This window comes from Manacus candei, unplaced genomic scaffold (assembly GCF_025592945.1).
Source record: "Manacus candei isolate 608988 ecotype Guabito, Panama unplaced genomic scaffold, ASM2559294v1 h1tg000011l, whole genome shotgun sequence".
Lineage (NCBI taxonomy): Eukaryota > Metazoa > Chordata > Aves > Passeriformes > Pipridae > Manacus > Manacus candei.
The window spans coordinates 27,669,192-27,695,755 of NW_026138059.1; the positions used below are offsets into that span (position 1 = coordinate 27,669,192).

The 26,564-nt window shown below is 37.6% G+C and overlaps 1 long non-coding RNA gene across 1 annotated transcript in view; it reads left to right on the forward strand.

Annotated features, from left to right (window-relative positions):
• The first annotated feature begins 2,399 nt into the window (after window positions 1-2,399).
• Window positions 2,400-26,564, forward strand: part of LOC127466676 (uncharacterized) — a 52,186-nt gene continuing 28,021 nt past the window's right edge. The window contains exons 1-2 of the long non-coding RNA XR_007902815.1: window positions 2,400-2,479; window positions 11,637-11,801. This is a non-coding gene — a long non-coding RNA (uncharacterized LOC127466676). The remainder of the gene's footprint in view (window positions 2,480-11,636; window positions 11,802-26,564) is intronic.

Genomic DNA, 26,564 nt, shown 5'->3' on the forward strand with positions numbered 1-26,564 from the left:
TATTCTGCCACAACTACTTTGTGCTTTTAGCCCACCTCAGTACAATGTAAAATGCTAAAATTTTCAGACTAAACCTTAAGCTTGCTAAAGTTCAATCTATTTTTTTGCTGAGAAGTAAGTCAGCAGTTGTGACTGGAATACACCAAAAACAGTCCCATATGGACTAGATTGGCTCAGTTCACAGAGTAACCTATGAAGCCATTGAAATTTGGTCACGCTTCATCAAGAGCAAGAGTTTCAGCATTTTTGTCTGATATCCTGGGAAGAGGAATGGAAAGCTGCATTTAACTCCATGGGATGTCCCATGCAAAATAATTTAAATGTAGGGATATATCTGCCTTCCCCTCCAGGCTTTGAAGGTATTATTCAGTAACAGAAGAGCAATAGCATTGTGATGATATGGATAGTGGTTGAATTAGATAGCACACTCTCATTTTTGTTTAACAGAGGACATTAGTTTTAAAATATGATGCAGAATAAATAGCCATGCCAGAATCCAAGATTTCCTTTCTTGCACCAATGGTCTCATGACACTAGTGTTTGTGATTCAGGTAGAATCACATTTCAGATAGAATTTGTTTGTGATTCTGAGGTCAGTCTTTGTGATTCTGGGGTCAGTCCCATTCTGGCTGGACAGAAAGCCTTTCCCCTGGTACTTTGGGGTTTGCACAGTAGTGTTTTACTTGTGTGGGGTTCCTGTGCTGCAAATTAAGTGTTGCCCCAAGAAGAAAAATGAATATCAGCTGTCAGGCTGACAGTGAGCTTTTTGCCATAAACCTTGCTCAGCCTCAAACTGTTGATGAACACAGAGTGAAGCATCTTTACTATAAAACCCATGTGAGGCCCTATGTGTGGAAAGGTTAAGGCTTCAGGTGTTTTAAACTTGTAATGCCCAGTGCTGTCCAGAAGAAAGACAAATCCTTAATTACAGTTCCTACTTGAATTTCAGACACTTTCAGAACACCCCTTTTTATTTATCCAGGCAGTTACGGGGAAGAGGGTTGTAAATCCTAGATCAGAGGATCTAGCTGAAGAGTTTGCTTTCAAGATGGCAAGCAGCACACGTGAAATATGCTTATTGTAATTTCACCAGCATACTCAGAACTTCATCAGTGACACAAACACTGAAGCTAGTTTCCACTGCTTCCGTGGAGCTGTAGTATCTGATTGTGTCTGTTAAACTGACCTTTGGAAAAACTTTAACAGAATAAATGACAAACTGATCAAAACTTCTACCTCTTTTCATAGCTTTTGAAACCTTCAGTAAAAATGTTTACTGCTGCCACTGATAGTTAAAGAATATATATAAAAGAATTTTTGCAAGTTTCCCTCAGTATTTCTTCTTTTTTTTATTTTGAATTCAATTGACTTCAAACAAGGATCGATGTATGGATTTGTCCATAGCAAAAGTATATTGTTCTGTGTATCTACTGTTCCTAGATGACCTGAATTTTTGCTAATAATTGTAGTGAATATAGTAGCTTCAGTTTTCAGGAATGAGAAATGGATGGACTGATAACACATAAAAGCTTAGGTAGGACAAGTGTAAAAGTTATTCAGTTCATTGCAGAGTTGTTTTCCTTGCTAGGCTTGGTATTGTTAGAGTAGAAAAATGAAGGCCATAGGCTTGTGGTTTGTTTCTCTGCTGGTAGCCTGGTCTTTGCTTCACAGGCAAACCAAGAGATTTCTCTCTCTTGCCTCTTCTTTTGTCTTATATCATTTCTACTCCCTTGACCTTTCCCTCTACTGATGCTAGAGTAGATCAGATGGTGCTTTTGACACTTAGAATTTTAGAAAATGTTCAGTTTAACTTTAGACTTAAATCTTTCAACTTAAACTTCAAATAAAAGATGTTCACTGTTAGGTCTTTGGTCCTCTGGAGAGCTGAAATTCATTGCTCCATAAACCCATACAATTGCAGCCACAATAATATGCTTCCTACTCCTCTCCTCATGCTATAGATTTTATGATTTTGCAATACACTCTTTGTACTGCAGCTGTAGAAACCCCCATTTATTTTCCTTGATTTTGCCAAGAGATCTTGGCAACACATCCTTTACATCCTTAGAGAAGACCTCCAGTTCCGGTGGTTTACTTGTGTTATTCTTCCTTACCCTGGCATTATATCACATGGGGTCCCAGAGAGTTCCATAGTTCCCAGGTCCAGTTGTGCCTCACACTACCAGGGACACCCCTGTCCATTCTGTCTCTCTATTTAAAGAAAACCCAAGAAGGTAGATGTGATCTGTGCTCTATCAAGTCTCCTGAGGTCGATGATTAGAACAGTGAGACTGCAGGGGACATCATGATATGCCTTTTGCCTTCAGTCTAGAAATAGCCTCTGGACTGAGTCTAAATTTGTGTGTTATTGAAGTGAGTGTACTGTTCCTGTGTTCCCCAAAGAAGATGAGAGAAGGAACGAGGAAAATAGCAGGGAGTTTCAGCATTGCAACAGATCAGTTGAGCTACTGTGGGAAAGGTATGTTTCATCCATCACCTGTGAGATAATTATGTGAAAAGACTCTTTCTATTAAATTAATTGTTAATGCAATTATTTATAGAGTTTCTCCAACTGTAGCTACAATTCCTCATCTCTGATATGAGAGCAGACTTTCAGAGGCCTCCTGCAGACTATTTATCCTTGCAAGTATATTCTTCTTACCATTTTCCATTTCGACTAAGCACAAGGGAAAAGGCCAAACTTTTGTAGGTGTCTGTGTCTGTCAGACACATGCACAAGGGACAGTGAGGCTATATACTTTGGAATATACAATGAAAAAAAATATGGCATCTGTTTTTGAGATAATTGATTTTCATACATTTAAAGTATATAGTCTGCAAAGGGCTGACTTAGCATTTTATAGAATATTTACCATTTTTCCCAAACTCTGTCCTCCAGTTCTGATTATATTTTGCATGTAGAATTGAATATTGAGTTACGTGCAAAGCTTTGGAAGCAAATTTCCCTGTTTCTAACTACACTGCTTGCTTCAGTTCCCCTTGTAATAGCATTGAGATTCAGTTGAACATGCAGTTTATCCTCCATGTTTAACTTAAAGTACCCGAAAATTTAGCTCCATGTACATATATATATGTATACACACACATGAATATTTGCTGAGTTTTGCAATGATCAGATCCTTGACTTTAAAATGCTGGCAATAATGAAAGAAGTAATTATAAAGATTATATTTGCTAGCATCTTTGTATGTATTTTATTTTACAAGAAATCCAAGGCAACGAGCAAGTTAAGGGAAAAAACCATTGCAATAATAGAGAACAGGAGGTCACTGATGAAACCTTAGAATCAAATTTCAAATACAGTAGGGAATAAAATATTTCAGATCACTTTCAAAAGCTATCAAGTCAAAGAAGCCTGATACTCACAAAAAGTGAAAGGCATTAATACCTGTGTGGGATCTAGAAGTAGCCATTGCTTATCAAACACAGTTTTCACTCCGTATAAACCAAATCATTCTAGGAGAAAAATAGTGCTACTAAATAGTGCTATTATTTCATTGTTATGACCCTCAGATTCAGGATAAACCCTGATGGCTACTGTAAAACTGCCTGAAAGGAAGCCTACTAAATCCCAGTGCGTGTGTAAATTTTCTTGTAGTTACTGAGGCTTACTGCTTTTTGTACTTTCTTCGTGAGCAGGGCTGCAGCATAGCTCCTGGCAGGGGCTTGGAGCCTCAGGATGCTACCACAGCCAGGGCTTCTGGCTCCCTGTTCTCCTCCTCAGGGAAACGTGGCTGCTGCAGCAGAGACGAGAGTTTACAGCTGCTTGTTGTGACCAGGCTGACGTGGGGCAGTCATAGCATTCCTGTGAATCTGGTCAATGCCCTTTTTATAGGGTGAAATCCTATCCTTGTGAAATCAACGGGATATTTGCCATCACAGGGCCAGGGTTTCTCCCAGAATTCCTTCATTGTAATCCGAGATAGACAGGCAGGCATCTCTGAGAGTGGTGAGAAAAATTTCTCAACTTGCTCTAGTTTGTTCCTGCTAGGTCCAGTTTTCCACTGTCTTGTATATGAAGTTTAATTTTTCACTGTGCCTGAGGCCTGGCAGACTGGGAATTAGTTAGTACTATCTGCTGTCTTTATCCCCACTAGGTACCAGCTAAAATCGCAGGAGGGAGCTTTTGACTCAGGCTGCTCCAGAAAGCTATGCAACAGAGCACATGAACAGTAACCCCCACTTCACCTCCTGTTTTTCCTTTCCCAAATCCTTTTCTCCCTACTTGGCTATTTGTTTGCAGGGTGATGGTGATACAAGAGGTCTCTTCCCTCTCTCCTCTCTCCTCCTTTGTACAAGGGAGATGGCTGCAGGGGAGGCTGGTGATAAAGGAAAAGGACAGGGTTTTCAAGCCCAGAGAAGGACATCTGTTGTTTCTCAGATTAGAATTGAACCTATAGTTGTCTGACAATTTGCAAGTTGGATTTATAAATCTGCCCTTGTAAGAGCTGAGTTATAAATGCACTGTGCAGTTTATAGAACCTGACAGCAAATCTTAACCGCAAACCCTTGATTTATATACCATCTTTTAAACCACTAATTTTTAGTTTGGTTTTTACTGAAGTATTTCAGTACATGGTAAGTCAGAGAAAAAAAATTTCCATATCCTAAACAGGATTAACAAATCTTAAATCAGATCTGTAAGTCTTACAACAGATTAACAAATCATACCAATAAATCCAAAATTAAACTATGCCTATTTTTATTCCCTTTGGCTTACAAATCCTGATTTTGCAGATGCTTGGTAAGAAAGTGATTTATACAGTAAGATAAGCTCAACTGTCAGCATGATCAACTCTGAGAGGTCTGGCTCTCACATCTTATCTGAGCGGTTTGATTTACAAGCTGTAGTCAAGCTTTCTCTGTCAGAGATTTTCTCCTGAAACTTGGAGTTGTTTATTATGAAATCTGCAAAAGGTTAAACTCTCTGTATACCACAGTTTGACTGGCCTGGCAGTGTTATAGAAAAGGTGATACCTAATCAGATTGCAGCTGGCAAAAGTACTCTGCGTAACATTTGGTTGTCAGAGAAAACAAATTCTTGAGCAACAAATTCTTGAAATGTTAATAAGCTGAAATCCCTGACCCTTTCTTCTTGCCTGCATGGGTAAGGCACAGTGCACACCTTCAACAGCTAAAAGGACAGAGGTGTAGGTCCACAAACTGCTTTACACTTGTTAAAATCCTGTTAGAGGTAAGATGAAATGTAGGTCGCAGACTTTACCGTGTATGTATAGATTTAAGCACATGCTTCAGCTTGCATTTTACTACACTGCTGAACAGGATTGTAGCTGATTCTTTTTCAGATTTGAGATTGGATTTTCTTTCTAACTCATGTCAATACCTTTGAAATTCATACAAATAAAAATGCCAGACAATTAAAACTACATAACTACAGAATGCATTCTGGAGGCTGAAATCAATGTAGTAATCTGTCTCCTTCTGATGAAAAAAACCAAACTTCACCAACAATCGAAAACAGCTTCAATGACAAGAGAATATTTAATTTATGGAATATTTATGTGAATTTGTTTTTACTTGACAGATGAGTTCCCACTAATCAGATAAGTAATTTAAAAATCTCTTTCTATACTCTAGATTGATCTCTTTAAGTGCCCATTTTTTCTTTGTCGATAGTCAAGCTTTTCTTTATCTCATCTAACATGTTTTCCTTATACCTACTCCTCACCTCCTCTTTATAGATTTAGCACTAAGAATCCTTTCATATTAAAGAACTCGGCAAATAGCCTGTGTCCCATCTGCTGTTTGGATTCACTTGCTGAGCTATGTATATAACACCTTGTAGTTCAGGGGTTGCTTTTGTTATTGTTTGAGCTCCTTGAGAGCTTCTGGGTGTCTGCAGACAGAAGACACAGTGGCAACCACTGTGTAAGTTGTGTAAGTTATAACACAACTTACAGACTCATGTTGATATTGTTATGTTTTTAAAATTAATTAGTGTTTGCCTAAACTCAAATGCTAATGCTTGGTTGTGCTTTAGGTGTTCAAACCCATAAGTGTTAAAGATAATACATTAGCTGGTAGAAAATAAGTGAGCCTATACAAATAAAATTGGAAGCTCTTTTCATAGTATAAAAGGAGATTATTTTAGATTTCTGAATTACCAGCACAATATGATTGTTTTGCCTAGTTTTGAAGCAGTTACTGCTCCTGTCAAAATTTGATTAAGATCAACAATTTTAGATGCAGATGTATTTGTATCAAGTAAGCATGTACCTGCCAAAGCCAAATGATACTAACTGCAGCTGTCATAAAGGAGTTCTATTTGGGCTCAATTTTGTTGGACTGTTACTTGATTGGTCTAATATTTCCTCCAAGCACATAATGGGCTGGGGATAGCCAGTAAGTACTGCTCGGTACTCTGGCCTCGTTAGTCCTGGTGCTGCTTAGGATTTGATGCTAAGTTCAAGACGACCATGTTGCAGCAGAATCCTTGCAAAACCAGAAAGCCCATAATTCTTTTCTAGTGAATTCTCTGAAACTCCTTAAAAAGTGAGTGATATGATTCTGGTGCAACTAAGCAGCTAACTCTTAGTGTGATAAATGGTGTGATTTGACAGGCAGCTACCTGGATTTGAAGAAGTGAGATCCGATGTGCTGGTGCCTACTGATTACACAGTGATTATTTAAATCCTTGTTTGTTGTCGGGAGCTGTTTACTGAACACAGCAGCTCATCAAGAAGAGACTTCCCAATCTGAACAAATAAATCGCGTAATCCGAATAGCAAACAAAATGTTACAGAAATAATGAAAGACTTCAAAGAGGGTGCGGGTGCTGGAGCAGGGTTGAGTAACTTTGTCTGTCAGTGCATACATTCCTCACTAGTGCTTGTCAGTAAATTTTCAGGGACCAAGCAAGTAAATGGCAGGGAGCAGTTGTACTGATAACAAGATATTACATAAAGATAAACATAATTACAACCATGGGTCTGTGTCTTTTTTTTTTTTTAACCCCTAGTTATGATAGTAGTATGGTTTTAATAATGAATGGAGCTGTTCCAGAATAAGCAAGTATCTATTACTGCTCAGGAAAACTGTTTTACTTTACTTGTGCTTGGTTTTGTCCAAGCATACCAAAACTACCTCAGAAAGAGCTATGGGATTTGGAGAGCCATTTGACCTATGATGAAAAGGAAAACAGGAATCCAAAAATTTGCTTTGTGGCTTTTGTGGCTTTAACAAATCAGATGAAATCTCACATATAAAATGGCATAAAATATATTTACTACCTTGGAGAAATGGGTACATAAAACTATGCAGACAAAGCTTATGTAGATCTGGGAAATGGTTAAGTAGAAGTCGTCTTTGTTTTTATTATTGCAGTTGGCATACATACATACCTAAAGGGGTGTTTGGATTTTCTCAACTACATATCAACGTTTCTTCCTTGAAAATCCTTTCCTGGATAAACTTAGAACCCTGGAGACATTATATAAGCAAGGGTGTAGTAAAGAATTTGAAGTGAAAGGTCTTTTCTGCATTGCCCTGCACTGAGCTGGAGGAGGGCTAGAACATCCCAGGGACCTTATGTGACATGCCAGTGGCAGTTTAGGCTACAACACTAAATTTGAGAATGGACTTTTTATGATCTGAGTATAAAGTGTCACTTCAACAGCCCAGAATTTGGTTTCATAGTTGTATGCTATGTTTAATCTCAATTTGTACCCGAGTAAATGGGTACAAATTCTGGCCCATGATAGAAATAGTAGACTTTATCAAAATGTGCCTCTACTCTTGGAAAACTCTATTTTTTCTTTTAAAAACATGAAAATTCTTGATTGAAAACAGAAAGCAAAATATTTATTTCAAGTTGCTCCAATGTGATTTGCAATGTCTCAATTTATTTAAACAAACCAAGAGGTTTTTATCTTGGGACAATTTGAAGTTAAAAACTGTAGTTTTAAATTTTATTTTTTTTTCTAAACTGTGTCTTTCTAGGGCACAACTACGATTTTCCCATCATTTGAAGTGCAAATAACTCATACCTCATTCACCTCAATGGGTCAGCTTTCCCTGTTGGTTCTGCGGCACAGATTACTTCAGGGAATTCTTGCAGTACAAAATGGAAATGTTGTTGGAAAGCAGTTCAGAGGAAGCATGTTGCTTTGAGAAAACAGGGATATTTAGCTCCTAAAATACAGTTCTTGTGAAGTGTTCTGACAGCTTACAAGGATCATATTAAACAGTGAACCAAAGTGAAGCATTTGCTTATAGGACTGTTGAGATGTTTTGCTTCAGTTAAAAGACATATGTTCGTATTTCCTTGAAAAATCTTCAGCCTTTGGCTAAATGTCTTTTGGAGTTTTTTTTGGTTGATTGGTTTTTTGGGGGGGGGGGGAGTTGTGTTTTTTTTTTGTTTTGTTTTGGTTTTTTTTGTTGTTGTTGTTTGTTTGTTTGTTTGTTTGTTTTTTGGTTTTGGATTTTTTGTGTGTTTTTTTTGTTTGTTTTTTTTTTTTAGTTTTGGTTTTGTTTTTTTTAATTCTCTTTGCTTTCGTTTCTGTTTTTTTTTGAACCAAAGAAATCAAAATTATACACGGAAATAAGATATTACTATTCAAAAAATATATTTCAAGAACCTTCCTGCATGAACAACTATTTCTGATAAAAAAAAATTGGTTTGGTCTGTTCTTTCCACAGTTATAATGGACAGTTTTGCAGCAGTATTCATACATAAGCATGTGCAAACATGCACAGCTCTAAGTTGGCTGATATGCTCAAAAAGAATCCAAGCATTAAAGATAATCTATTACATTTTACTCTGTTTTATAAAAGACTACAAGCATTTCTCAGCACAATAAAAAGAAAGATGGGTAAATGTGTTTTGTATTTAACTTCTGAGGTTTTCAGCTTGTTCTGGACAGCAGATACTTGAACAATAAACTATTACTGTTCTCAGCTCTACATAACCCTACCTCCACACTCTAACTAAGAAAGTAGTGAGGGGAAAGAAAAAAGATCTCTTTCTGCATAGCTAGAAGGCGGAAAGGCTCCATAGTGACACGAGAATAGCAACCCTCCATACTATCTTCTCTACGTGAGAAGAGCAAAGACTGTTTTCCTGGCCCTTTACCTTGCCTCCCCCTCTTCTCCCTTGGTGGTGGAAATCATCCAGCTCTCATGTCCCAGCAGCCCCAGTAGTGGGGAGGAACTACTCTGTCTTCTTTCTGTGTTAAGTCCCCTGTAAATTAGTTTCAGATTCTCTGTCTCTTGGAAATAATGCATGTTATTGAAGCAAGTTTGTAAATGTGCTGGTTTACAGAGTTTAAAATTATTGTTAACCTTTCACAGGAAGTCATGAAGAAGAAAGGAAGGTAGCCTTTTATGAACTGATATAGCTCTTAACAGCTCCTTCAATGAGTCCTCAAATCAGAGGAGATTTAAACTAAAGAAGAGAGAGACTCCTGATGGGACAGACTTTTTCTTATGTCTTTGAATTACAGCTCAGGCTTTGCTTGTAACAATGAAAAAGAAGTCGGAGCAGGTATTGACTTCACAATGATGCAGATCAGGTTTGTGTACTCATGCAGACAAAAATAAGAATTCAAAACCAGACAACATCTCACAGAGGGAAGAAATGAAAAATTAAACCTGTCATTATTGCATTGGAAATTATAGGATTATACCTATCATCCATAGCATATAACAAATGCTGTAGCCAGCTTTGCTGAGTGGATTTGCAAGACTCTGGAAACTAGACATTTAGAAATAGTAGTTAAAGAAGGAAATAGTAATTGCAAGCTGTTGTTTATCTTTGTGACAGCTTTCTTTAAAGGAGAAGAATTATCTCTTCAGCCTCATCTGCTTTATAAGTTAGATTTCATTGCGGAATAACAGAGCAGCTTAATGAAGACCATATCCTTAAACATCTGCATCCATTTGATCAGTAGATCAGATCACTTCTTCCCTTAGGTGTATTTGGCCTGACCCTACTCTTACTGGCTTCACTTGCAGCAGGAATTTAATTCATATTGTTTAATTTTCAAATCTTAATACTCATCTGTGCTGTCAGTGTATTTGCTAAAAATTTAATATTAATCTAATTCAATAGGGTGATGTTTAAAACTGAAAAAGTTCTGCTTTTTTTTTTCCCACTGCTATCATAAGTTGTCCTCAAAAAAGCACGTTATATAGGAAAGAAAAAAACCCAACAGTAACAGTTAGAGTTTAGCAGCGAGCAGCACTCAAGCTGTCAAGTGTTTTTCTTTGACTTCTTGACACAATAAAAACAGACCTAAGATTTTTTTTCCACTGGCACTTACAGATATTCTGGAGTTAATGTGTGTGTCTGAGGAAGAGAAGAACTTGACCTAAGTGTTTACTTTTACCATTTTGGATTCTTATCCATTACAAATGTGCTTCCAAACATGATGGGCTATGGAGTACTGCCATGCCAGACAAAATGGGTATTTCAGGTTTCTCAGGCATCCATGTTCAGTGAATGGAAGGAATTGTTAAACTGTACTAAATGAGAACAAAAGCCCCAGTGAAGTATTCCCTTACTTAGAAGCAGCTTTCTGTTTCAATCTCCTTATTCACTTACATCATGGGACGATATGCAGGAGACATTGAGCCAGAATCACTTTGTGAGAAATATCTCCGATTAAAATTTTGGAGACGGCCAAATAAAGTGAAACAAAGAACTTTATTAACAGCGTGCTGGGTGCACCGAACTTGTGACCAGGTTCGAGCACACCCCGAATGGGAGGGACGAGCCCTTTTAAGACCCTTTGATTAGCATAACCACTCCCTCGCTTCTCCCATGGCAGGCCTCGCTCTTTTCTCCCTTAAGAGGCGATTTTTGTCTTCTGGTGCAGTCCATTGGTTGTCCTCATCCACCTACCAGGTTGTTTTCCTGCCCTCGGCTGCATGGTTCCCTGGCAGTGAGCCCAGGCTGGTCTCACCACCTTACATTCTTCCCCGCTCGCCTTCGCACTGTAACAGTAAGCAAGCAGAACTGTAAGTAAAAATAAGTTGCAGTAAGCAGGCAGAACTATAAGCAACAGTAGGCAACAATGAGCAGCAATAGGCAACCCTAAGCAGAACTGTATGTAGCAGCAGGTAGGCAGCAGCAATAAACAACTTCAAGCAGAAGCAATAAGCAAATTCAAGTAGAACCACGAGCAGTCCGCCATTCCCTGACCACAAAATGGCTCCCCAGTCCTTCAAACAAAATGGCCCCCAGGTGCCCCGGCACGAGATAACCCCTGCTTGTAATAAAACTGTCTTAATTGTTTCCCACAACTTTAATCAAATAAAGAAACTAAAAAGCACTTCTCTCAATATTGTTTTATTGAGACTAATATTGTTATTGACTACAGCGTCTGTATCAAAGAATCTGGATTGATTTAATCATTTCAGGCAAGCTTATAGAGTATCCTCAGTACATGTTCTCAGCATATGTTTATGGAGATCAGTGCCCTCATACTGACTCACATCAGCCCAGAGTTTACCTGGTAGCTTCAGCCCCAGCCCTCTCGGTAAGCTTCTGGATGAACTCTGGCTGATTCACTATGCAATAATCACAAAAGAGAGCACCCTAAATTGAAGAGATGTGGTATATACTATTTCCCATGTGACAGCTGGCTGCTTTTTAGCAGGCGAAAGGTGGCAAGAGACTCTCATTGCCCTTGCCCCCCACAGTGGTGTTGGTGCCTTTGCTGCCGGCAGAAGACTGGACCTGTTTCTGTGCTCAGAGAGCAAAGAGGGCTACCAAGAGCTGATGACTGCCAAGGATAAGTGATGACTAGGAATGCAACGAGGTAAGGAAAAGCTTCTTGGTCTTCCTCCTCCTCTGGTACACCTATATGTGATCAGCCACTATCTGGACTGAGTACAATGTTTGAATCAAGCCAGAAGCAATAACCCTTACATCAGCCTGTGATGAGGTGAAAGAAGGACTCTTGTTGCTCCAGTTTGGCACTGCTGGCTTGGTGTTTCCACAAAAAGTGCTGCATTTTTAAAACATGAATGAATTGGTTTAAATTATTGCTGTAATTAGGCCTTTGGTGATCGTAATTAGGGGTTTGTCAGCTAATGCAGTATGGCATTTGAGAATATGTGTGTAAGGTGTGAATGACAAAGCATGGGGGCTTTATTTGCATGTCTGTGTTAAAAAGCTGTGTGAGGGGATTTTTGTCTGCAACAAAGCCTTCTTGGTAAGCCATGTACTCAGTGACAGTGATAAGGAAGATGGCACGAACATGGGTGTCTCACTCTTGCTGCTCAGTCTTCTTTTGTTCAAAAGATTTCTGTTGCCACACCAGGGGAGAAATGATAACACACACTTATCAAGCCATTGTGACATATCAACAGTAAAGGTGAGATTGAATCTGAGCATTATCTGACCTGAACATCATCAGAAGAGATAGCCAAGGACCCCCCATGGTCAATTGTCTGTCAAAGTGTCTGACTGATGACTGTAAATGGCAAATACATCCTCTGAAATACACATCAGTTCTGGAAAAATTTGCTAAGGACAACAGGTCATGAATGACTTAACTATCACTTATGTGATCTGTAATTATTACCTCGTTAGGCTGTGTTCCGTTAAAGCCACCCCCTGGGAGAAGCAATGAAGTCAAGGGCACATTTTGGGCAGATCTCCCCCTATGGATCTCTCTGTGGGATTACCTTTGTGTTTAGCCTTGCTGTTGAAATAATCAATTACGTTCCTCTTCTAATTAATGAACTAGTATCCGTTTCATAGGACATGCTCATGCTGTAATTACTGCAATTGTGTTACCAGTGGAGCACTCAGGGAATGAACGTGTGTGGAGTGCTGTTGAGTTTGAATTGCATGCTGTGGGGAGGCAAATGGAATGTTTCTTCTGCTGTTGAGTGGACACATTTTTGGTGAGAAAATACAGAAGAATCTGATCAAAATGCCACTAATGAGACAACATATTTTTCTCTGGCTTATAGTGTATTAACCACATCTTTCTCATTTATGATCAGAATTTATCTGGTTTTAGTTGAAGCATTTGTCTTAACTGCAGGAGAAAGTCTGTTCTGTACTGTAGGAAAAGTCTGCAACGCACTGTGTGTGGAGAAACAAAAAAGCAATTTGCTTCTATTTTTTTTTTATAATATGCTGTAAAACATTTTTGTGTATAAGATTTCAAAATTCCATGGTATCTTGAAAATCTTTAATAAGAAGTGTAACATTAATATTAAACATATCTGAATAGAGGCTATATGAGGAGTGAACTAGATGGACAGTCCGATCACTTGAAAAGTAGTACTTCCATTTGAAATGAGTTTACCTAATAATATTTTAGACCTTATGTCAATTTAATAAAGTTTTAGATATGTATTTTTTTCTTCAGTATAGAATTTAAGTCAAGTAAAAATGTCGCAGTGAGTAACTGGGGCAGTTCTTTAACTGGTGTAAATTAGCCTGGCTCCACTGAATTACAAAAGAACCTAGCTCTTTAAGTTGTAGTTATAAGAATAGCTTTTCTATGTTCCTCCTGGAATCTGAGAATAATATACAGATTTATTTCAGTGAATCAAGACATACAGCAATTAAAGGTAGCAAAGAGGGTCAGTAAGAGGCTCTTTGTACATAAAAGCAAATGCCTAGACTCTTACTACACTTTTGACAAACTGTGAAATAAAAAAAAGAAAAAAGCAAAGGATTTATTTTTTGTTGGTTTGCTTTGTCAATTTCCCTTGTTATCTATTGAGCACTTTAGTTTCATATTTGCATTTCAGTTGGTTATACAACTGAATTTATTTGTATAGCACCTCTTTGCTACTGATCATCTGGTGGAGGAATGCTGCTGCATGCTTAACAAATTAGTGTTCTGTTATGTAGACGATGACAGAAAATACCTGCTTTATATAATTACAGTTTTAGAGCAAAGAAGAAAATTGCATTAATAAGCAAGTTTTCATATTCCATACTCTAGAAGAGAGGCAGCATGTAATAATTTTCTATAAATTAAAGTACCTATTTCTTACTTTGTCTTCTTCATGCATTTGTATGCCAAGTTTCAGCCTGAAGCAGATTTTAGTGGTTGTGTTATGAAACTCTCAAAGTGGCTGTGATGAGGACACTGACAAACTGAGCAATACTGGTGTTGCCCAGGTACAATGCAAAAGTTGCACACGAGAAGTTACATAAATCATTATGCAGTGGATGCATGCCAGCTGCCAAATGATGGGATTTGAAAGAAAATTCTGTATGTGCAGCTTATTCCAGACTTTTCTTCTTCAATGTTTCTTTTACCTGCTAGTAAAATCTCTCACTTGTCTTGTTGCGAGAGTATGAATATTGAATTAACGGACCTCTGTCCCTATCTGGAAGTTTCCTAACAAATAGTCCTGTGTTTTGGAGTGGCCAGCTGTACCAGGGCTTTGTACTGGTGTATATGTCTAGATGTGTGTTTGCTTTGGCAGCAGCATGCACAGAGAGGGCACTTCAGAAACCTGTGCTGGCTTGCGCTTTCACTCTTCCCCCCAGATCTAACAGGAAAAATCTTTCTCGTGAAGAGGCATGTGAACATTCTGTATGGAGTTGTGATAAATTACAGATGTGTAGTAAATTAAATTTATGATAGCTGCCTTTGACCTCCTCCTATATGCTTTACTTATTAATCGCCTTTCTTCTGGGATCATTTCTGCTGAACAGCTTCCAAGATTTCCACATTTTTAAACTGGTCTGCTAGAGGTGTGTGTGAATATATGATGCTACTGAAAGAGGTGTGTGTCAGAGACCTCATCAAGGAGAAATACTTCACTGGTTTGGAAAACTGTACTTGAATGGAGAAAAAGGAGGAAAGTTACGGCACTGAGCAATACTAGATTAATGTCAGCCCATTTCAGTGGTGCTTCCTCCTATTGACTATATTGTGATAGTGATGTGCTCTTACATAGACAAATGTCTAATCAAGATTAGGATACAATGGCCAAATCTCTGCTCTAATTCGATCCAATTCTGGATTCAGATCTTAGATGATAAATCAGCGAAGTCAACCTCTGTGCATCCTCTCTCCCATGTCCCCATACCAACTCTTCCACCCTCAACACAGAAGTTGAGAAAAGGGGTCCATATAAACTAGCTCAAAGTGTCAGCTCCAGGAAATTGTGCCCCTTCTTTTCATGAGCCTGTGAAGATAAAAATACTATCCCACCACCATCCATTATACGTATTCTCTATATATAGAGAATATATTAGAATGATACTACGGATATTGAATTTATCTTCATGAGATGGGGATGGTCTCATCAGTCATGAGTGTCACAACTAAGCAAAGACACAAGTGAATAATGAAGCCACCCTTATCGAGTACGGATGAATTCAATTTCCTCTGCACTATAATGTCATATTTGATTCAGTGAACTATAACACTTTTTATTTTTTAAGTTGCCCATGGGTTCCATCTTTTTTTCATTGTCCCTCTCTGAAGCTGTTTTGGTAATGCATTTTTCTGCTTTTATGCATCCTGCATCTCTTTTTTCTCTGTCTGACATAACAAATAAGTTGAATTCATAAATGGTATACACAGAATGAGAACACTTACCATGTCAGATGCCTAAATTCCCCGACCCTACTAGCTTTTCTGAAGGACCTATCCCTGGGAGTTATACTGAAAAAAACCTTAACCACAAAAATGCAGGCCAAGGATAAATAGGCTTATTCTGGGATATCTATAAAGCTATATTCTCTTATGATTTTTGAAAAAGTGTGAGTATGTGCATCTTGATGGACAGAGTAGTATGAGGGAATGAACTGTAAGAGTGGTCCTAGTATTAAGCAATCACAACTGCTGTGAACACAGATTGAGAAGAATAATCCAAATATGTGCAGTACTATGCAGCAGTAGGTCATATGCAGAAGAACTTAGGGAGCAAAAATTGCTATGGCCTTCCTCTTACCAGGACAGTCTAATATGAGAAAAATTAATCAGAAAGTGTGTTCCTCTCCACACCCCAAGCCCCTTGAACTTTTCCCTAGAAAATACCCTTACTGTAAGCTGCCAGTAAACTGCTGTTTCAGGATGCTTTGGATACACTGGGAACAAATGCTGCTTGCACAGCTCTGCCACAGCTGGGCATCAGACACTGCAAGAAGTGCAAAGGGACAAAGCATATTTGAACCCTTTCTCACTGTTGAAGCTGTGCCAACATGCTGGCTGCAGACAATACCAGATTTTTTTTCAGGCAAACTAACCTTTCACACAATCCTACAAAACTAAGGTCTATCTACATAAACAGAAGAATGTACCACTTAAGCTATCAAGGGCAGAGTGTACCGCTGTCCCTGGGAAGAGCTCCTCCTGACTGGCGCAGCACTTGGCACAGCAGAGACATGGCCTCTAGCTCAAATCCCCAGAGCTTGCTCTAGTTTTTCCTCCTTGCAGTAAAGAAACCCACAAACATGTTACATGAGCGATGCAGCTGCTGCATTGACTTTGGGCATGGTGCTATTTTGTATCTAGAGTGTATATTCTGTATTGCTTAACACAGAAAAGGACACAATAGCTCAATTTCAAGCTAATTATAGCAGTAGAAGATTCTATGGGAATGACTCTCCAGGTTTTACCAATAAACCCCTTAGAGAAACCAGGAAATGTATTCACATTATATTTACCTAATAGATGTGATTCAGTCTATTAGATGAGATATGAAGTAAATTAAATTCCATGGCAGGTGAACACCCTGAGGGTACTGTAGTTTATAACACTACATTAATATTCTGTAAGACCACTGCATGAGCTTAGTACAGCTAACTTCAAAATTACAGGCCACCTGCAGAATTTTTTCTGGTTGCTTTCATAGTCAGTGCTGCAATCATAGATAATTTAACATAAATATTAAGTAAATAATTGGTTCAGAATATTTCAAGGTTAGGGACATAAATCTCATTCCCATTACATGAATGCAAACCATAATAATACAAGGTGGTACTTAACCTGGCAATTTTAGTTTCCAACGAGCCATATTCCATTTTTTGAAAAATGGAAAAAACCCAAACAAATTCTACAGAATGCAGTTACTGAAAGTGCAGAAGAATTATTGTGGAAAGGAGATACAAATTCAGAGCTCTATGTAAAAAATGCTCAGGCTGATGAAATGACTGTAATGAGCACTACTAAGGTTTTAGAGTGCATTTGTATAGATTTAGTGATATGAATATAGACTGAAGTGGTTTTGTTATGCTTTATGAAAGAATTATTTCTGAAGCTGAGTACTATCTGAGGTAATAAGAAAGAGGTAGTAGGTGTGCCTCATTATGACAGCTGTGGCTATGAGATGCTTTTTAATTAGCTTCCAGAAGCTTACTACTTGCAGGTTAGCCAGAAGTAATCATTACAATAACTAGGTGGTCTCTTAGGCAGAAAAACACATTTACATTTTGAAGGAGGTAAGCTCTTTTTCTAATGCAGTTCTCTAGTGCCAGAGCTAGGGAATGAGATCAAGGAGAACTACTCTTAGATGTCAGACTTTTGGCTGTTTCCAAAAAAATTTTAGTGGTTTGTAACAGTGATACTCTGGAATAAGTCAGCAAGGTGCTATGTCTGTTGTGTGCATTTTTCCAACATCAGAAGACCTTTAATTTGATTTTTTTTCCATATGTACTTCTTTAATTTTTTTCTGACTGCAATGTGTCTGTGTAGATTCTAGTTTGATGCCTCTATGCCTAATTTGTCCTTAAGGATACAAAGAAGCTTGGATTTTAATCTTTGCTTTTGACTGTAAGTTGGTTTAATTAGCCTTTCATTGCTTTCCAGATCCTTCTCAAAACATTTGCTCTCTGATATTATTGTCCAGTTGTAAGAGGTGGCTGAGGAGGGAGACCTGTGGTGTTTCTCATGGACTAGAGAATGCCTCTTAATGCAAAAGACTGATGCAATTATCTGAAGAAGTAACTTTAACACCGCTTGTCACAGAAAAAATTGCAATCTGCTATCAGAGTTTAGACCTGTCAACTTTTACCTGTTGCTTACTACATATAGTACCTTATTACATACAGCATCACTTAGAGTTTAGGAAGATTTTTCTGTGTTCTTTTTATTTCATACCATTAATGGGCTTTCTTTTTAAAGGCGAATATACAGAGGCATTGGTTTTGGAGCGGAAAGCCATGATTTGAATCTTCTAGTCATGATAGCAAAAGCCACTAGAGATGGTTGTTAAGACAACATCTGAATATTTATACAGATTAAGTAACTGTAGGGAATGTTGCTTCAGAGTAATTGAAATGGATTAAAAAGGAGTCAAAATCCACTGAGATCCTCACAAGAGACTGAGAATTTTTAGGAAGAAAGATTTTCACTGTCTTTTCTCATGCATGTAATATATGTTGTTCTTCTTATGTGCCCAGAAGTGAGTGCATATCAATGTGAACTCTTAATTATAAAGTAATGTATTGACTTGTGCTTAATTTCTCTCTTAAAATTGAGGTATATTTGTGTGGGGATAGTGCTTAAAAAAACAATTGCATATGAAAGTGTGAACAAAAAACAAATTTAGAGGAGGAAAACAGAGGATAGAAAATGAAGGCAGAAGAAGGATATAAAAAGAAGGAAGGGATTATCTTGCTTATCTTGATAATTTTCTCCTCAGATTTATTGAGGTCCTAAAATGTGTCTTGATTACATTTTTCTGCATCTGCTAACATTCCTGATTTTGTACTTTGATGCTATGTGGACTCACACCTACTATTAAAGTTTCATGATTGAATAATTTCAGTAGGGAAAAGTCTGCTCTATTAAAGTGTATTAGTTCAATAGCTAAAGTCTAAGGCAGACATATGAGGTAATATATAGTGTAACTTTTTATATATTTGATTCTTCTTACTACACCCTAGAGATACCAGGAGACAATGGAGACAATGTGTAATGAATGACAGAAAGTGTGTGTTAAAGCATTGCATGGTGAATAAATTAAAGCATTTAGTCATAAGGCAAATAATAGGAGAAGTGAGAAATTAAGAAGTATAAGCAAGGGAGACAAAACATCTTGCAGAACAAATGGATATAATAATTTTCAAACATGTCAGCTTGAATCAACTAAAGTAAACATTCAAAACCTCAGTGCATGCCTGCACTAGGCAAGCTTTGCCACCGAGTACTATAAAATGGAAAGGAGTCATAAACTGTTAGAGAACAGAACAGGAGTATGTGTCTGATCATTTATAATCTTTTAATCAAACATGGAGCTCATAGCTTGGAGTCTGGTAGCTTTGGAGAGTACTTTGTCTGTGTATTCGTAGCCCATTCGTAACGCAGTGAGCCATAAAACGCTCTCTCACTTTCTTGCTTCAGTGGTTTCAACACCTTCCTCTGGGACAAATTTCTCTAATAACAAGAGGTAATTCAATTTTGCTCTTGCTCAGTCCTAAGCAAACAGTTCTAACTGTTGTGACTACCAGATTTGTGGAGGTTGTGCAGAGAAGACATAACACAAGTTACTGGGTGCCCTGTTGAACCATAAATTGACTGTTGTATGGACTGTCATGGATATTGATGCTTTATAAAAACCTAAGGGTATTGCTGTGAGTTGTGGCGCGGTGGAAGTGGTGCACTCTTTTGCTGTGTGTGGCAGGGACAGTGCAAGGAAAGGGCTCTAGAGGGGCAGCACCACTTCCCTGCCTTCCTCTCCCTTCTGCCACAGTGCTACTTACAAGCTTACCACTAAATGTGTGCTTTGCTGATTTTAGGATCTACTAAATGGATAAGCTGAGTAATAAATTTCGTTCCAAAAGTTGCATTTCTGCCACAGATACAAGGCTTCAGCCAGTAGCCGTGTGAATCGGGACAATTTGTTTGAGGGTTCACACGCTGATCTAGTTTGGATTTTATACATGCATTGAAATTTGCAAGTTGGGAAGTTAATTTAATTTGTAAAACTGTTGAGTTTGTGAAGAATACCTTGAAATGTTTTCCTTATCAATTTCTTTAAATTTTTGTCTTATAACTGTTTTAGAGAGAAAATTATACTTATCTTTGTTTTTTACTAATAATGAGCACTTACAGACTTGAATTTATATTACTGCAGAGAGAATGCGTATAGTTATATTGGGGCATGAAAATGATTTAGAAATTGAATAAACTTTTATTCTATTTTGTAAGAACAAAACATTGATTTATTTTCGTTAGTTTAAAAAACAAACAACAAAAACTTCACTGGATGAATTCTTTGCAAAGTTTCTTGGGACATTCTGTGATGCACCTCACCCTTTTAGAAAGGCCACTAATGAGATTTGTGTTGTCAGATCAAGTATTTTCTTCCTGTAGCTCTTTTTCTCTCTAACCTATGAGTTTGAGGCTCATCTGCAGGCCACATGATGCCAAAGCTCTGGCCTTGTCTAGGGATTTCCCTTCATGTGAGGGTTTGACAAAGAGCATCCTTACTGCTCTTGAGGATTTCCTGGTTGAAGAGGTTCTGAACCCTTCTCCATTTTAACTATTTTTTTTAACGTTCCAAAGCAGCCGTGTTCACCTAAGATTTTTCTCTATTTTCCTTTTTTCTTCTCTAGATGGCAATGTAGCACTTTTTCTGCCACTGGGAGCCTCATGTTTCTGTAAGATCTGTATAAACCTAGTAAGCAAGCAATAGATGTATCTTATTATGTGTATACAGTACTAGCTGTAATGGCTCCCCTGCCACTCAACTGTGACTCTCGCCCCATTTTTTGTATCCCCCCTCCTTCCCCGTCTTCCTTCTGTCCTCACCTCACGGGCTCTATCTCCTGCTCCTGCCATTCTTATCCCACCAGCTTAATTTTTTTGCCTCCATCAGATGAGGATAACTGTTCATGAGACAGCCTTTACTTCTGATATTTTCACTTTTTGTGACACTAGTCCAAATCTTGGCTTTCACAGTCTTACATTTCCACCGTTTTCTTCATGCCCAAATTACTGATTTCATACACATCCCCTCTTTGTGTTTTCTTTATATTTTTTCTTTTTCCTTGTTTTTCCTTGTTTTTCCTTGTTTTTCCTTGTTTTTCCTTGTTTTTCCTTGTTTTTCCTTCTTTTTCCTTCTTTTTCCTTCTTTTTCCTTCTTTTTCCTTCTTCTTCCTTCTTCTTCCTTCTTTTCCCTGTCAATAGCATATTTTCCTGGTTAATAGCATAAATTTCCAGTTATTTAAAGGCAGTTGTACTGCATCAGACTAACATCTACCTATTATTCTGTCTTAATAGTGGTGAATGGGAGATGTTGAGGGAAAGAATCTTAGACAAGTGGTGTATGAATTCCCTTCAGGTGGCACTTGGGACTTTAAAGATTCCTTGAGTTAAAGGTTGCTATGTATTTTTGCATCTGATCATTTTGATGGAGATTTCTTCTACGAATTGTGGAGTTTGTTCCACAACTAATTTATAGAACCTATGTAAACAGTTCTTAATTTTCAGATGCTTCAAATCTTCTTCTTGATAATTATGGTATCCCTAGTTAGTGAGTTATAAGACATCTAAACAAAATTGTTATCCTTAATTTTCGGCAGGATGAGGTACAGCGAAGTGCACGCTGTGTAACTGAGTTATTTGATGCTGTCTTTTTTATTCATTTTTCCTTCCTTATTGATCCCCAGTGGTCTGTTTTATTTTTTAATCTGTTGCTGAGCATGAAGATGATGTTTTTTTGAGATGAGTGCAAGATCTCTTTTCAAGTGGTAATAGTTAATTTGGAACACATTGTTGTGTCTTCATTGTGTGGTTATTTCCCTCTCCTGTTCTTTGCTTTTTATTTATTGGCAGTGAATTTAATTTGGTGTGTTATTGCCACTTCACTTAGAAACAGGGTATGTCCTGCAGCTCTCCATAGTCAGTTTACAAGTGAAGTGAATAATTTTGAATAGCCAGAAAAGTTAAATGCCCCATTCATGAATGTGTTGAGGAGCATTATCTTTATCACGGAAGACCATCATTAGTTACCTTCCTAAAATGTGAAAATTGACCATTTATTCATATTATTAATTTTATAGCTCTTAGCTAGTAATTAATTCTTGATATCCTTGAGAGGACCTTCATTTGTATCCCAAGGGAACTGTTTGAGAGTCACATGTGGTGAACCTTGTAAAGAGGCAGGGGAGAAGGCATTCTCTGGGACACACTTTTCCATATGCTTTTTTAACTCTTTTGGAGCACTCCAATGCATTTCTGGGTCATGACTTCCCTGGAAATCATACTTACTATCTCATTAAATTTACCCATGTGTCACGTGAGTTGGCTCTCACTTTAATTTCAAACAGTTACAATCAAAAGTTTGTGATGAATGGAAATGACAAACTTCTGATTCTAAAAATGGGAAACACAATGAAAGAATTAATTAACAGTTACAAAATTACCATTTGAAACAGCGCAAAAATACTCTAGAATGGGAAAACGGAGTGTGGCTTGAACAAAAACCACCACAGAAACGGTAGCATCTACGTAGGAAGGGAAGGAAGGACATGAGAAAGAAAACAGATTTTTTTCTTTTTTTTTAAAAATAAACTTAAATGCAGAGAAATATGTTTGAAGACAGTAACATGGACAGAAAAAGTAGCCATGACAAAGCATAATAGGAAGTGTATCAGAAGCCACCTTTGTTAAATGGTGGGGTCACTCTTGACCTCTAATATGGGCATACACAGACAAAATTTGCAAGTTATATTGAAGGTTGAAGGATGACTGTAACAGAGCACAAGACAGAAGAAGCCATGGCTGAGAGTAAGATGCACCTGACAAAAGACATTAGGAGTAATAGGAAATCATTCTGTGTATATGCAATTTGTAAGAGAAATACCAATGAAATAAGTTTCTTTTTCTCCTGTGCAGAAAAACTGCTACAAGAAGAGGGCAAGAAGACTTAGGGGGATGTGATGTCCTTTTTGCATCAGTCTTTGGAGAAAAGACTATCTGGAGGACCTTTTAACACAAGTAATACCAACTAAAAAAGGAAGTAGAATTCAAGACTACAATTGAAAAGAAAATTAGTTCTTAGAAATGTTAGATGTCTTCAGGTGAATGGGACAGACCAACATCATCCTGAGATATTTAAAGAACTTGAAAATATCAGTGCTTATGTTTAATATATGGAGGATAACCATAGCACTGGTTATCACAGCAAAGAATCACTGGAAAATTATATTTTTAAAATGGAAATTTAAAAAGGGACCTTCATTTAAGATCCAGAAAGATTCTAGAACAACTTATGGAAAAACTTGCGCTGAATTCACCTTGAAGATAAAAAGATGTTTAGCACCGAAAAGGACTTGGGAGGAAAAACAGAAAATCAAAGAAATTCAATGTCTTTGTGTGATAAGATAACAATCCACATGGATACGATAGAAGCAGGAAATGCATATCTTCTTTAGAGAAACATGGTCTTTGTGAAAGTTCAAAAGGAGGTAGTGTAGCTGATTGATAGCCAGATCTAGACAGTAACTCTTTGCGGTTATTGTCTAAATAGAAACACAGTCCTAGTCAGAATTTTGAACTTTACGAATGTTCTGAACTCGGCGTTATTATGAAGCTGGGAGGCACTGCAAATTCTCTGGAGGACAAAGTTGGAATTCAAAATTATCTCAGTGAAATGATGAAATCAATAGGGATATTCAGTTAGGCATTGATAATCAGCTACACAAATACGGGATGGGAAACAACTGATTAAGCAACAGTCCTTTAGGAAAGAGTCTGTAAGTATAGTGATAACAACCTGAACATGAGTCAACAATGTCTTGCTGTTACACAAGGACAAACTTCATAGTAAGAAGTTTAAGCAAGAAGAAGTTTACAAGTCATCTGGCATAATCTTTTTGCTCTGCTTGGCCTTGGTAAGGGCACACCGGAGAACTATGAGTATGAACTGGTTTAGAGTATCTCATTGCATGATATAGGATTATGACAATGGACTTGTAAGATATGAAAGCCTTCTGTGAGGGAGTAATCTGTTCTCTGCATTTATGATGTGGTCCATAGGCATGAACTGCAGCAAGAAAGGTTATAGATTAGGTTTAAGTTCCTAACAGAAGGGAGTCTGAGTCACTCAAACAGTGTGCTTTCCTAATGCCATAGAAGTTGTATTGATGGAGGCTTTCCCATCACATCTACCAAGGATGATCTAATATAGTAGAAATGACCCATTCTTGAGGCAGGGGGTGGACTGGTAGCACTTCCAGTCCTGTTCACTCTTATCTCTCACTTTACCTCTTTCCCCTAGCTCCTCCGTTTTCATCCCTTTTAAGCTGCTTGCCAACTGCTTCAAGACTCTCTACTTCCTGTCCAAAGTTTGTTTTTCTTGAATTAACCATGGAGAGCTAAGAAAGCCAATGTCAGATTTGGTGAGACTGTGATTCTTTTACTTTTACTCATTAGTTTACTGAACAATGTTTGTCCCAGCATTGATTTTTAAGGTACATGAGCTGGCAAATTCCCCACCTTCTGAGAAGGAATTGCTCATTCTAACCTGTAGTTTTCTGTCTTCCAAACTATTATTAATCCCTGAAAGGCCTTCTCTCTTATCTTGTTCCACCTTAATTTCTCTTCAGAATTGTTGTTGAAGGACCTTATTTAATCCCTGTGTTAGGGTTTGTTTTTATTTTGAATCATTGTACCTACTGAAACACTTTTCTCACTGTGTCCTTTAAATCTCTGTTTCTTGAATTTTAAAAATTATATTGATTCTGCCCCAGTATGTTACAGTTATTCATATGCCCACCTGTTCTAGTTTCTATTATATTTTATGCTAATTAGCAGGCAAATGAATTTTCTGGCATGTTAATCAGACTCATTAGTCTGTAATTTCCAAAATTGCCTCTGTGGCCCCTTACAAAGCTTGGTCTGATATTTGTCTTTTCTCACTCTGTTGGAAAGTAATAGAACTTGCAGTCAGCAGAAGGGCATACACTTTTGTAATTTATTCTGTGGTTTCGCAACTGAATTTCTTTAGAACTTTTTGTGAGCATAACCTGACCCTGGGTATAATATTGTATATATTGTTCAAAGCCATTCAAAAAGTGCTTCTTAAGACCTCTCAGATTCTGACTTGTGTTGATGCCAATAAAAATAGTTAATTTCTTATAATGGTATTACCTTTCTTTAGTATGCTTCTTTGAGTGTCATTTTGGCCAACTGTCTAGTTAATTTAGTTAATTTTTTTAAGAAAAACCCTATGTTATACCCTTATCATTGCTCTTCCTTCCTGTTTAGCCCTTGAAGCCAGCCTTCAGGGAATAATATCCAAAAATTAAACATAAGCTGCCTAAAAAAAAGAATGTGGATGCCTTTATGGCATCCTCTAAGTACCTATGGCATTAACTACTTTCTCTGTAAATGTGTTCTTTGTTAAAAATTCAAAATCAATTAACATTAGTTAATCAGAACCAAGTAGTGTACTAACACTTCTTGGAGCAGTATTTATTGGTATATTGCTACACCAAAATAGGGTCCTAGGCTGCAGATGAGGCTTTAAGCCATTCTAATACTATTACTCTTACTGCTTTTAATAATTGCAGCAAGAAAGGTGCTGATTTTCAGTCCTTCCAGAACCGGTTATTTGCTTTAAAATATCTAAAAAGATGTATATAAAGAAAGACATGGACCTATTAAAGTAGATCCAGACAAGGGCTATGAAAATGATCAGAAGGTTGGAACCTCTGGTTTGAAGACAGGCTGAAACAGTTGGGGTTGTCAAGCATGGAGAAGAGAAGGCTCTGGGGAGACCTTAAGGGGGAGACCTTTCAATACTTAATGGAGCTTATAAAAAGCAGAGAGAGAAACTTTTTACGGGGGCCTGTAGTGACATGACAAGAGGTAATGGTTTTAAACTGAAAGAAGGTAGATCTAAATTGGACATAAGGAAGAAAATTTTACAGTGAGTGTGGTTCAGTGGAACAGGTTTACCAGAGTAGCTGTGGATGTCCCACTCCTGAAAGTGTTCAGGGTCAAGTTGGACAAGGATTTGAGCAACCTGAACTGCTGAAAGATGTCCTTGCCCATGTAAGGTAGTTTGGACTGGGTGATCTTTAAAAGTCTCTTCCAATCCAAACCATTCTATAATTCTATGTCTTCAGTTGCAACTTTTTCACCTAATTGACCTTGTTCAAAGGAAAATGCAAATTCATAAAATGACCCAATATGAGTACATAAGCCAGGACCTAGGAAAATGGGAACAATTTCAAATGAAAAACATCAATTACATGTTGGGATCTCTTGATCCTGAAGTATCACAAACATGAGCCCATTGGAAACTGATGCTGTAATATGATAGGTGCTGCAGTGAAAGATCTTCTTGGAAGGCTTTAACTTTCTAAATTCATCAATGATTTGGTCTCAGACATGTTTTACTCTTTCTGTTCCCCCTATATGACAGATGCCGGAAGGAACAATAAACATAGTATATAAAAACATTTCACCTGTATAAAAACATAGTTCATATAAACATTTTGCTTCTCTAATAAAGGATCATTCTAAATGGTGCAGTGCAAGTCTAAACATATTTTGGAGAAAAGGAGGTGTGTATTTGCTCATAGTAATATAAACAAGTGGGAATTAGGAAGCTGTATAACTTCATATATATGGAGTTACTTT